Raw genomic sequence first — 14,318 nt, forward strand, 5'->3', positions numbered from 1 at the left:
TCTCTCTCTCTCTCTCTCTCTCTCTCTCTCTCTCTCTCTCTCTCTCTCTCTCCTCCTATCTCTTTAATCATTCCATGTAGTAGGGGCTTAGTGAATTTTGGTTGAATGAATAGCAGTTATCTAGTTTTCCTAGTGATCACTAGGATAACACAATACTAAAAGTAACCCTATTCTGCTAATGAGTTGTTCTAGGATCATTGAATCTTAAATACTTTAAAGATCATCTGTTCCCACCTCCCTAATTTTGTAGATAAAGACACAGAGGCCCAGAAAGATTAAGTGACTTATCAGATATCACACAGCTATTTCACAGCAAACCCAGGTTGAATTTAGAGGCAGATTCTCTACCTCTAAATCTAGTACTCTTTAAGTAGACTATTCCTGTGAAAATCAAAATGCACATGTGTCCACATCAAGGAATTTAAAAGTTTATGTTTAACCCTTAATAGAGACCTCTTAGAATTTAGGATCTTGGATTAGTTTAAAGACAAAAACTTAATTTCTTCTACTCAGCTGCTATTATAAATACTGATCAAAAGGACTAGTGAACAAATGCAGTTGGCTGGATAGAAATTGCCTGTGATTTACAGGGGGACATTCAACCACCCTGCTCCCCCTCGGCGTTTTGAAATCTTTTTGGTCTGTAATTCACTGGCACATTAGGGAGTGCTGATGAATCATAACATTTTGAGGCCTCAAAGAAAGGAAGAAGAAAAGAAAGGGAAAAGGAAACAGCAAAGACTCAGTGTTCTCCAGTTTAATACATGTTTTCATTGCTATGTGATGGGCTCAAGCTTCATGAATAGCCACAATTTACTTATCTTTTGGATGGATGATTTTAAATACACATTGGAGAAGGCTCTTGTTAAATTGACCATTTTAAAAGTAAGGCAGAATATCAATGTCTTTGGTAGAGGGAGCATTGTCAATTTCTCTCCTGTTGTCTATTGCTTGGTCAGTGCCTTCTAAAGCCAATTTATTTCCTTGTGGCTTTTTATTCTTTGGACTCATGTAAAACACTTTTATTTCATATTTTTATTTACCGGGTCATCTCAGAAGTAGGTAACATTAGTTTGTAAGTAAGTGCAAGAGTGTATATGTGTAGCATGAATGTAGGTGGAGGGTTGTGTTTCAAGACTCTCAGACCAGTTCTTTTTTGCACTGAAACTTGTTACATCTCATAAACATTTATTAATCACACACTCTGTAGAGTGCATTGTACTACAGTGCCAAAGAAGTATTAAATTTAGGTAAGACACAGTCCCTGGTGCCATGCCACCTAGGCCTAATAGAGCAAGTCCTAAGAGATTTTAGGGGAATTCAATTTAATTCAGAATACATTCAACAAATGCTTACTGTGTGCAAGGTTGCTGAGAAAACCAAGGTATAGTTAACACAGCACTCTTCTACATTGGCTGAATCACTTAGCTTCTCAGGGATTTCATCTTCTCATTTTACAAAATAAGAGATTTTATTAGATTATTTCTAAGGTTCTTCCAAACTCAGACTTTCTTTGATTCTGTGATCTAATTTAGGGAAAAGAAAGGCAAAGAAATAATTTTAATATAAAGAAGAGTGTGGTAACTATAAACATGTGATCCAGGTCAAATGTTATGAGAAATGTGAAGGGGAGAAATAATTTTCAGTTTGATAAGTTCTTAGAAGGCTTCATGGAGGAGGAGGTACCTGACTTGGTCCTTTGAAGGAAGGAGGAACTTCATCAGTCATATTGGGGTAGGAATGAAGGAAGGAATCAATTCTAGACATGACAAATGAAGAGGATAGCATGAGGATGGAGTAAAAAAAAAGGGTGATTCAGTTTAGCTGAAAGAGGTCAGGGGACAGTATAAAAAAAAGATAGAAAGGCAGGATGGAGTTAGATAGTGGTGGACCTTGAAATAACAGAATCAGGAATTTGTACTGTATTTCATAGACTAGAACTTGAAGGAAAATGGGAATTCCCCAACTCTGAATTCTGTTTCTACTTTTCCTAAATTTGGAGTCATCAATGTTGCAGCTAAAGGATAGTGCTAGAACAGCCTGCTGGCTACTTAATCTGAGCCTCACATGGGGATATCATCACACCCCCAACATCTGGGCCTCAGATCTGCAAGCTCAGGAACTAGATGTTATCAGCCCATCTGAAGGTGGTGAGGCTCATGAAAACTGATTTACAGCAAACTCTTAGTCAGTCAGTCAGACAACAAGTGTTTATTGAACACTTATTTTTTCCAGGCACTGTACTAAGGCTAGGGATATAAAGAAAAGCAAAAACACAGTCCTTGCCCTCAGGGAGCTCACATTCTAATGGGGGAGACAGCATGCAAGTAACTGTATATCCAAGATATATATAGTACAAATAGAAAGTAATTTCAGAAGGACAGCATTGGTGGAAGAGAGGGGAAGGGAAGAGTGGAGAAAGAGACTGATTTCTACTCCTGAAGGCTAATGCTTTAATTTATAATAGTGGGTCTAGCTGGCAAAGTCACCAATCATTTGTACAGGGCACTTTTCTTGTGGGAAGAAGGCTGGACTTGGAATCTTAAAACTTCAGTTCATAGTCCACCTGCTACCACTACCAGCTACTACTCCACTTGCTGCTTGTATGACCTTGAGCAAGTCACTTCCTTTCTCTATACCTCAGTTTGCTCATCTGTAAAATGATCTGTAAAATGAGCAGGTTGGACCAGATGGACTTTGAAGTACCTTTCTGCTCTAAACTCTAAAATACAGATAGTTATTTTATCATTCTCATCTCACAAGGTTGTTGCAAAGAAGACACTTTGTAACCCTTAAAGTGATAGAGAAATAGAAGTTTGTTGATTGTTGTTGTTGCTAAAAACCCAAATGACAAGTCAGAATGTTGCTTTGTGAGCACAGTAATAGAGCACAGGGACCTTGCTGTTTTACAAGGATATTTCCATCACCGTGGTTGCCTAATTAATTACCTTTCTCCACTGGGATTTACTGGTGGAAAAAAAAAATTGGTAAACTTGTTAAATGGGGTCTAATCAGCCCATAAAAGGCTAAGAATCACCGATTTTCTGTGATCCATCCAAGCAACCTCAGGCAAAATGTTAGAACTGGAGAGACTGTTCCAAGTCCCTTTCTCCCAGTTAAAAAGAAATGCTAAGGCCATCTTTGAAAGAGAACGGAAGTTACCTGCATTCCCTGTGAATCCTAAGGGGCATTGGCATGGAGGGGGAGAAGAGTGGGCAGGGCAGTCCCTGGCTTTCTCTTGGCAATTGGTGAAAGCTTGGGAGTTTACAAGTAGTCTATATGTATGTGAGTCCCAAATGTTGTCTGTCACTAGCTATCTAGAACCTTAACTCTTGAAGCCCATCTTCAAGTTGTGGAAGGGTGGAGGTGGAGAGGGGCCCAGCATTTAGATTAGAGCTAGCTTGCATGGCAGAATAATAAAAATGATTCCTGTTTAGAACACTGTAAGGTTTATAAAACATTTTCCTCAAAATAACAAACAGCCTCGTAAGTATTGCAGAAGAGGAAACTGAGGCACAGGAGAAGTGAAGTGATTTGCTCAGTCACACAACTAGTTAGCATCAACCTTTCAAGTGTTTAAGTCCAGTTCAGGGACCCACAATTGGATCTTGCTAAATGTCCCTGGTCATTTGTTTCCTATGTCAATATACACATAGACAGAGTATGGAAAAGACACCAGGTTGAGAATCAGAAGACATGGCTTCTAGACTTAGCTCTATCATAAACTTACTATGTGACCAAGGAGAAGTCAATTCCCTTTTCTGATCCTCAGTCTCCTCTTCTGTAAAATGAAATGATTTAACTATGGGTAATTGGTTAACACATATTAGTAGCTTTCAAAAAAATAGTTATAAACTATGAAGAACCATTTGAAAACATAATTCGTTCACAAATAAGAGACATGTAAATGAAAACAATTGCAAGGTTTCACCTCACACCCAAAAAATTGGCAAAGAAGATAAAAAGAATGGGCCTAGTTAGTGATAGAGGGGCTGTGGCAAGCAAGTCACGCTAGTGTACGATTGATGCAGCTGTGAATTGATCCAACTATTCCACGTAACAATTTAGAATTATACAACAACAAAAATACTAAATCGTTCATACTCTTTGACCCAGCAATCCAACTAGTAAGTCATGTAGTAGGAACAGGAGGAGAAGGTGGAGGAGGAGGAAAAGAATGAGGAAGAGGAGGAGGAAGAGCAGCAGCCACAGTAATACCTAGCATTTATATAGATCTATATAGTTTATATATATATATATAGTATATATATAGTTTATGAAACAGTTATCTTGTTTAATCCTTACAACAATCCTTTGAGGTCGATGCTATCATTACCCCCATGTTAGAGATGAAGAAACTTTGCCTGTGGGAGGATAAGTGACTTGCCCAGAGTTCCACAAGTATTTGGGCAAATATTTGGGACTTGATTCAAATTCAGATCTTTCTGGCTCTAAGTTCAACATCTATGCACTTTATCACCTCGCTGCCACGTACCCAAGGAGATCAAAGCCAGAAACAAAGATCTAATACGTACCACAACATTCATAGTAGCAAAGAACTAGAAACAGAGTAACAGCCCATAGATTGAGGGGATGGCTGAAAAATGGTGAACGTAATGTAACATTATTGTATAGCAATAAATGGTGAATATTAAGGAATTCCAAAACCATGGGAAGATATATATGAATGAATGAAAAATAAAATAGGTAGAGCCAAAAGAATAATATATGCAATGAATATTACATTGTAAATGAAAAGATCTCTAAAAGGAATTTGTATTCTGAAAAACCAGAATCATCTCAGAGAACAGATAATAAAATATATCTCCCTCCTCTCAACAGAGGAACTACTTGGATGGAATTATGCATACATTACCCTACCTGGTCACTATTTCAATTGCTTTTGCTTAACTGTTTTTCCTTTGTTGCAGGCAAGGATTAATTGGGGAGATGCACATCCAGAAACAATTATGAAATAAAAATAAGTCACCAAAACTAGGTTGTTTCATAAATTTAAAAAAAAATGGAAATGAAATAAAATGAGAAGATTGGCCTGGGAGTTTAAATTCTTTTCCAGCTCTGACATTCTATTAGTCTATAATTCAAGATGAGAAAACGTAGTCAAAACCAAACATACTCGATCACAAAGTCTTCTTTGTCCATTTATTTTGACATGAATGGCTTAGTTTTAATTTATGACCATATTTCATAACATACTATTAAATGGTTTGTTTTAATATTATGTTTAAAAATGAAGTCTTAGTAATAGGAGACCTTACCTTGTCCTTGATTATTAAAAACTGAGCTGACAAGTGCCACAAGACTGCCTGACATTGGCTGCTGAATTTTACAACCTGAGAGCTAGGAATGGATGAATTGTTGATGTTTTTTCACTGTATGATGACTATCAATGCACAGGCACTTATGTTGTGCCCAGAACTCTGCTAGGTGCTCCACTCTTGCTATTTTCTAGTTGTGTGACTAGAAAACTGATTGGTCCTCCCTGAGCTTCCCTTTCTTCCTTTATAAAGTGAAGTAGTTAGCTAAATGATCTCTAAGCTGTCTCAGGCTCCTATTACCCTAGGAAGTGCCGAAAGAAGCATAGCATAGTTCCCCTGCCCACAAGAATCTTATGGATAAATCTGTTCTAGTTGTTGTAAAGTCCTGTCCCTTCCAGTTCTAAAATCTTATAGATCAAAATCAATAACCAATAACCTTGCCAATAACCAGGTTACTCTTTTTTTTGCCCTAATAATAATAATAATAACAGTTTGCATTTCTATAGCACTTCAGGATTTATAAATCACTTCCCTCAAAACAATCCTCTGAGAGAGATAGTTTAAGTTTTATTACAAATAGGGAAAATGAAACTTAGGGAGGGATCATAGGATTTAGCTTGGGCAGGGACTTTAGAGATAGAATCCAATCTCCTAATTTTACAGATGAGGAAAGTAGGCACAGAGCATTTAAATGACTTGCTTAAGGTAAAACAGGTATTTGATTTCAGAGCTGAAATCTTTACCTAGCTTCTTTGATTTTAATATCAGAGAGATAGTCTATACCATCTTGCTAACTCTTGTCTTAGCCACAGACTAGGCCTGAAAGACCTTTATCATGACCTTATCAAAGCGTGGAATTTCCTATCAAAGTGGTACTGTAGAACAAGCAACAAATCTGAAAACAGGACCTGGGTTCAAATTCAGAGTCTACCACTTATTGTCTATCCGATTTGGCGCAAGTTGCTTTAACCTGTCCAAGCCTCAGTTTCATCATATGTCAAATGTGTATATGTGTGTGTGTGTGTGTGTGTGTGTGTGTGTGTGTGTGTGTGTGTGAGGGAGAGAGAGAAAGAAAGAGAAAGAGAGAGAGAGAGGGAGAGATGGGGAAAGGTGGGTGTACTAGATGACTTAATATTCCATTTCAGCTCTAAAATTTTTGATCCTATGATTACATGGTATACTTTAAAGGCTCTAGGATTCTCCCACCAACATTAATGGCCTATTTCCTTCTGAGTCTTAACCTCCTTGTCATAATACTGCTATTGACCCTCTTAAGCCTTCCAAGAAAAAAGTCTTACAGTCACATCCAATTAGGCTGTGGTTTGGTGAAAGGACCAACGTTAGCAAAGGATAAGTACCCCCAACCCATTTTCCCATTTCAAATTCATAGGAATTTGGACCTAAGCCCTAGCTATAAGCCTGAGATTTCCTCTGCCCCTTCCCATTTGGGCCTTAGTTTTGTATTCTGGGGAATATCCAAGTATGGAATGTAACTCTTAGGAAAACATACCATGACCATCTTTTACAACTTCATAATATAACCCCTTCCTTTTCATTTTCTTTACATTAGAGATCATATTTTATTGTTTGCCTTCCCCCCTCTCCATCCATTCTCTTTGGGGCTTATCTTTATTCCTACTTCTAGACCAAAAAAAAAAAAAATCGAAGCCTGAAAGGATGACTCAGCAGCACCATAGTGGTCAAGGAGGCAGAGACGAATATTAGTATCATTGACTAGATTTAGTTTTCCAAATGAAGTTTACTTGGCAACTACTGCTATAGGGCAAGTGTTCCATTCCCAAATATTTTCCTGCAATTTCAGTGGTCATTTTGAACATAGAGGCTCATAGGTTTTTAGAATTTAGAATTTTAAAAAAATACTAGTTCAACTCACTTATTTTACAGAAGAGGAAACTGAGGCCAAGAGGGAAAAGGATTTGCCCATGGAGAAGACAGAAAGCATCAGGTACTCAATTGATCCTCAAATTCCAAAGCCAATGCTATTTCCAATCTCATCCACCATGAAGACACCATAAATTTCCCTGTCATGCATTTAGAATTAAAGGATCTGGATTTTAATCTTGACTTTTCCTGATTTCTACCTCTATGACCTAGAGCAAATCACTTAACATTTCTTGACTTCAGTTTCCTAATTTGTAAATTGAGAGGATTAGATTATATGACTTGTAAAGTCCATCTCTAAATCTATAATCTCCCATCTCTGAAAGCTCCATACAACTATTTTCATAATTTCAATAGAAATATCTAGACTAATGATGCCAAATTACATCACCCACCCCACCCCATCCACAGTGGCCAGGCCTGATTTATTTTTTAATCTACTGGGGGCAGTCCTAGCCAACATAGCAGCCATTAGGGTACTTAATAATTTGTTGAATGAATGAATACCCGACTATCTTTTTTTTTTCAGTCAGGAAGCTCTTCTGGGACCCTAAACATTTCTTTACGTAGATATAGAAAGTGCCAAACTTGTGGTCCCACAAGCCCTATACAACTTAAATGTTAGTAAAAGACGAATGGGGGAAGGAAAAGGAGGATTGATTTCACTGGCTTCCGAGTGAAAGTAAAACCACATAAAAGCTCCTCCAGCATCCTCCTGACTCAACACAGGTACCTTCACCATCAGTAGGACTGTCACTGACTGGAAAGGTCGCTTTGGTGCTTTCCTGCTTGCTTTGCTCCTTACACTGGGTGCTGAGGTGTAAGTTTAATTATTAAAAAGCCTTCCCAGTTTGTAATGTTTCCAGTTCAGTTCCTTTACTGGATAAATCCCTTAAACGTGTTGTCATTCCTTATTTATTGATTGCAGGTATTTGGGGTGTAATTGAGCAAGGCGGTCGTGGCCCAGGGCAAAAAGTGGCGCTACATGAGCAATTAAATCTGATTAGACAGAGGCCTTTAAGATCCAGCTGGGTGATTGATAACCGAGACCAACATTCCTCAATTGACTTGCTACATCAAAAAGGAAAAGGGCTAAGCCGAGAAATGCTTGGGTCCAACATGAGAAATAGCAATGCAGTTCTGCAGATTAGACTTGTAAAGGAGGTGAATTAAAAGGGGGGATGGGAGAAATCGGCCAGGGGTTGGAGGGAGAAGGGGAGGAAGCTACTTTGCTTGCTCAGGGAACTACGCGTAGGTGTCTTTCTTTTTGGAAGAGCACAAAGCCTGGCTGTAATCGAAAAGAAATGACCAGGTTGGGGCAAAACTGAAGCATAAAACAATTTGGGAGGGAATAGCTTCGTTGGGTTTTGTCTGTAATTCCTATCCTTCCAAAGGGGCCCAGAGAAGCCCAGCCCCGGGGCCAACAGCTGCTGAGCTCTCGAAGCTGCTGACTTTTCGTTTGAGCCATATTGACTCTGTAGTGTGGAAATAAAATGAAACCCTCTCCCCAACAAGTTGAAGGACAGAAGTAAAATGCCTTGCTCTCCCTGTTCCCTACCTCCTCCTCACCCCCAATTCATCAACTCGATGGATTTTCCTGTTCCCCAACTCAGAGAAAAGGGAAGGAAAGGAAGAGGAGACACTAGGGCGGTGATTGTTAAATAGAAAAGTTATTTTTTTTAAGAATCTTCAACCCTCTCCCTCTCCCCCAACACACACACACACACACACACACACACACACACACACACACACGAATGCACACACGCCAGACTTACACACGTAACAGTTCTGTCGGTCCTCTGGGCTGATGGATATGGACCCTTCCCTAACCTGTTACCTCGGTGTCACAGCTGCAGTTGAGATTGGGGACAGAGAAGGCGGAGGCGACATGAGACCAGGGAAGCTTTGTGCTACGGAGTAGTAGCATCGTAACTGCCTAGAGTCTAGCAGCTGACCGTCCAGTAGCCAGACGAGGGTCCTACCCTTAACTCAAAGACAGATGCATAATTTTTTTCTGTACTAGTGCGCTCCGAACTGAAAAGGCGAAGAGAGAAAGGAGAGGAGAGGGAGGAGAGAAGAAGGACAAAGAGAGGGAGAGAGGAGAATTTTGCCATCTTATTTACAAGTCCACTCAGTCTACAGGGGCCAAATGAACCAGAGCCTAATTGCTCCACTTCCCTCAAGCTCAGGGAAGATCTATTTCTAGCCCCAAGTGCCTCATTCCTAGTAGGACACAACCAGACCACTCTACCTGGTGCAAAGTTAAAACGCAGAGGTATAGGATCCCTCTCCCCCAGCCCCTCCATCTTGTCTCAGAAAAGGAGGTTTCCCTGGAAAAGAAACTCAAGCCTTGACAATGCTATACATTACAAGTGCTGATATTAAGTGTGTGTGTGTGTGTGTGTGTGTGTGTGTGTGTGTTTTCCCCCTGCCCCGTTGCACAGCGATCTGAAGGCCTCTGGGCCAGGGAGCAGTTTCTCTATGTGCTGACTTTACAGAAGGATCAAAACAGCATGAAAGAAATCATAGAGAGTTGGGAGAGAGAGAAAACGTCAGCAGGAGCCGGACTTCTAAAAACCCCTTCCGCCCCACAGGCTTCAATATTAAAAAACCCCCTAGGAGCCGCAGACACTGTATTAATTAGTGCAACCACCCATGAAAAGCTGGGTTCGGAGAGGCATTCTTTGCCCTGTGTGAAAAACCACCCCCAATAAACAATTGTTAAGTTGGCCTATTGCCGCTGGTAAATTGCACAGCATTAAAAAAATAATGCTTTTCATATTAGGCACTAATTAAAGGTTGGGACAGCTTTAAAACAAGAAAGGGAGGGGGGAAATCAAAGAAAATATAAAAATGTTCTTTCAAGAGTTATGGGAGGTTAATAAAGTATGTCTGTTATAGTGAGCTACTTTGCCCCTAGCTACAGCCAAACTGGAGCCACGGCAATTGGGTCTCAATAAGATAATGATATTCCTTTCTCTGCTATTAAAAGACTCCCAGTGCAAACTTAAAATGATTTATTTAATTTAGGAAATTATGAGGTGTAACTTCAAAGCCTGAGCCGTTAGTAATGGAAAACACCAGGTTGTTTAAAATTATAATAATAATTGTTTGGACGACTTGGGACATCAAAGTGTTTGCTTCAACAAATAAAAGCGAGCGCTAGGAGATAGAATGAACAAGCGAGCGGGGTCCGGCGGAGGTGGGACCCGGCTGGCTTTGTTAGCTGACTGTTTATCGGAGGCCGGGAATTTCGCAGCTCCTCCGCACCCAGCTTTGAAGAGCGGGCGTTCTGAAATTAGCTTTATAACTTTTATTTTTCTATTCTCCCCCTCTCTGCCCTGGCACTCCGAGACAGGGAAATGGGGATGGGGTGAGAGGACAAAGGTGGAGGAATAGGGGAGGAAGGAGGAGAAAGGGGGATGGAGCAGGAGGAGAGAACCTGCTGCTTCGGAATTTGTCTGGGTACAGCGCTGGAGAAATTGACCATGCCAGGAAGTTAAAAACCAAGATTCCCAGACTGACAATATTAAGACGAGAAGGGTCTATTGAGGATGGAGTATTAAAACATGGGGCTTAGAGAACATCATATCTAGAGAAAATCTTAAAAACATAGAATTTTAAAATGGAAAGGGATCTGGGAGAATATCTACTTATATCCCGCTAAATTTATGCACCGGAAAATTGAGGTTCAGATATGTGAAGGGACTTGCCTATGGGTCTATCATTAGCAAGGGACACAGTCGGCACTCAAACGCTGAACTTCTGACTCCAAGTTCAAAACTTTCCACTGCACCTTAATGCTTTGCTCTTTCCATTAGGGAAGAAAACGTTCCTACCTAAGAATGGGGGGAACTGACATGATTTCTCTCATAAAAGCTGTCACATCAATGGGGAGGGGTGTGTGTGTGTGTGTGTGTGTGTGTGTGTGTGTGTGTGTGTGTGTGTGTGTGTGTGTGAGAGAGAGAGAGAGAGAGAGAGAGAGAGAGGGAGGGAGGGATGGAGGGAGTTTCGTGCATATTCCAAATCTAACCGTGACAAAAAGAAAAAAAATCTCCAAATGTTCCTTCCTCTCCTCTTAAAACAAAACAAAACAAACACAAGCCAAATGACCTGCTTTTATACAAAGTAATGTTGAAGTTTTAATTTCTTCCAACAGGGTTCCATTCAAAGCTGTGAATTCCCTCAGAATGATAAACCAACAAGTAACTTTAGTGATCAGATAGTCTTCAAATTCTGTATTGCATCTAGGGAAATTGAGGCCCAGAGAGAAGTGACTTGACTATGGTCTCAGAATAAATGGCTGAGTTGGATTTAAAACATCAGTCTTCTCTTGAGACTCTCATTCCAGGCCTATGATCTTTCCAAGCTTTTCTTTAAGTAACAACTCATTATTCTAGCCTCCAGGCCCCATGGTGGTTGGATCAGCAGGGAGAAAGAAGAAGATAGATTCAGAATCAGCTTGGACCTGAGCACAAAGAAATATAGTGACTTTTCACAAGAGACTGGGTTGCCTGGTTTCTGCTCTCTTTATCTAGTGGCAAGGGTACTCTTAAAGTGAAGTTTAGGGCTGGATTATATTGTGTATTATAATTATTTATATATGTATCACAACCCCTGTTTGGTTGTAAAAAACTCTATTATGTTGGAGACCCTGTTTTATCTAAACTTTCTATCTCCACCAAGAACCAGCAGAGTAGGCTTTAGTATATTTTCATTGAATTTGAATTCACTGACCAAGACGTACAGAAATATGGGAAAGGTCGTTTTAAGTTGGGGGTGGAGGTATCACAGAAAGCAGAGAAAAGCAGAACTAAAGGGTACAGAAAATTCCTTGGAGTTTCCCACACTCCATCAGAGAGTTGTTTTGGGGCCTGCCGTTGCCTGATTGTTAGTAAACCAATCTGACGTTCAGTCTTTCTTATAAGCAGAAACAATTTTCAATTTTCCTGGAAAATGTGCAATGGAGAGAAAGGGAAAGAAAGGGCAGAATGTTTTTGATATTTTCCTCCTAAAATGAGTACAGCTAATAGAGAACTAAGGAGTGGTGGAGTGTATTATTGAGCCTTTAGATTAGACCTGCAGGGATTTGAAGCTGTGTAACCAAAGGCAAATCACCTTAGCTTTCAGCCTCAGTTTTCTTATTTGTAAAATGAGGGTAGTAATTATTGTACTACCCATTTCACAGAAAGCCTGGGAGAAAAATACTATGAGTTATTGTTATTTTAGAAATGTCTTCACTATGTGGGCACCTAAAGATTGGTGTCAGGTTTGAAAATGTATGGCTTTTGTCCACATTCCTTAAGGCCTCTTTCTTTCTTTTTCTTTCTTTCTTTCTTTCTTTCTTTCTTTCTTTCTTTCTTTCTTTCTGTCTTTCTTTTTTTTTTTTTTTTAATAATGGAGACTGAGAATAAATCCTAACTCTGGCTGAGTTGGGTACCTGTACAGCCCAAGCTTTTAAAATGATAAACATTCGCCATGAAGTCTGGCCAAGACTTGAGCAATTAATTTTGAGATGAAACTGAAAATGGATTAGGTGATTTGGGTGCAGAGAAAATGGAAGGTAGGGCAGGGCAGGGTAGGAAGGGCAGTCAGACAGGTAGGCAGGTAAAGGAGGCAGGATCAGGATAAAAGCATTTTGCTTCTTCATATCTGGGTCACCCCCAACCCTGAAATTCACTACTATGCAAAGCCTCAGTGCTTCGGCACTGCTCCCAGGCACAGAGACAAATCCAAGCTGGATTTGTTCCCCAATCTTAATATCATCTCTGTCCTGAACTGAAAGTGGGCCAGCCTAGGCTTCCTGACGGTCAGGCCTTCCTGACCTCTACGTTGAGGTCAGGGGAGGGCTGTGGCTATTGTGTAGCACTTGCCCACCCCCAGAGCATGTGTTCTTTTCTTTTTTGTTGGATTCTCTCATCCTACAGGGCCCTTACATGGGATTGGATGACATCTTGGGGGTGGAGGGGTGTTTTCTGTTTTTTCTCTCACACACACATACACACCCCAGCCCCCATGTTTACAGAAAGTGTTACAAGCTGAATGAAGAACCAGACAGGGTTGTCTTTTCTAAACCCCTTAAACAACCTGCCTCCTCAGTACCTGGGCTAGCTTTGCCTCATTAAATGCCGGATCTGAAAGGAACCTTAGAACTGAGAACATAGAATATCAGAGCTAGAAGGGTCTTAGAAGTCATCTAATCCAATCCACTCATTTTTACAGAGGCAAAAACTAGGCCTTTCTTGCCAGCAGGAACCAATAATAAAAGAAACTTGCTTCTTGGGTGCTGTGACTCCGAGTAAACCATTCATTTCCCTTACCTGTGCCTCAGATATCTGTGCCTTCTATGTAACATGGGGACAATGATCCCGGCACTATCTACCTCTCAGAGAAGTTGTTTGGGAAAAAAAACTTTGTTCTCTAAGTGCTATAGATAATATGAAAGATGTTGGCATAGTTGCTGTCTTATGATTTCATACATCATCATGGCTATCACCACCACCATCATCGATGTCTCCAGTCAGACTCTTTTTTACCACTGCTGGACTGGTGGAGCTGGGATGGAAGGTGACAGTGTCCTGTCTCAACATAGGATCTAACCTGCCAGGACTGTTCCTGTCTCAGTTCTTGCCATCACTGACTGACCTTTCTTGTAGAAAATCAAGAGTTGCTTATCTCCCTCAAAACTCTCCCCAACAAAAGTGAAAGTCATTATTCTACCCAACTCTTACCTAGGAAGATGACAATCTCCAAATGGGAGACAAGGAGAGTGATTTTCAAGAAGATGGATCAAATTATCCACCCATTACAGGATTCCAAGCTCCTCGGGTAAAGCTGAGTTAGGCTCTCAATCTCAGAGGTGGAATGGACCTTAGATTTCTCAATTCATCCATTCGTTTTACAGATAATGAAACTGGTGTCAGCAGAAGGGAAACAATTTGCCCAAGCTCACCCGCGGCAGAGTAGAGCACAAGCCCAGGACTCTCCCCACTACTCCAGAGCCCTTCTTGAAGAGCAAGGCATTCCACGGGGCTCCCGGGTCGTCGAGAGCCCAAGAGGCTGGGATGTGAGTATCTAAATCACACCTAAACCCAGTACCAATTGGGTTTTAGTGAACTGTTCAGATTATATGGG

The sequence above is a fragment of the Vombatus ursinus genome, unplaced genomic scaffold, assembly GCF_900497805.2.
Source record: "Vombatus ursinus unplaced genomic scaffold, bare-nosed wombat genome assembly UNPS02014863.1, whole genome shotgun sequence".
NCBI lineage: Eukaryota > Metazoa > Chordata > Mammalia > Diprotodontia > Vombatidae > Vombatus > Vombatus ursinus.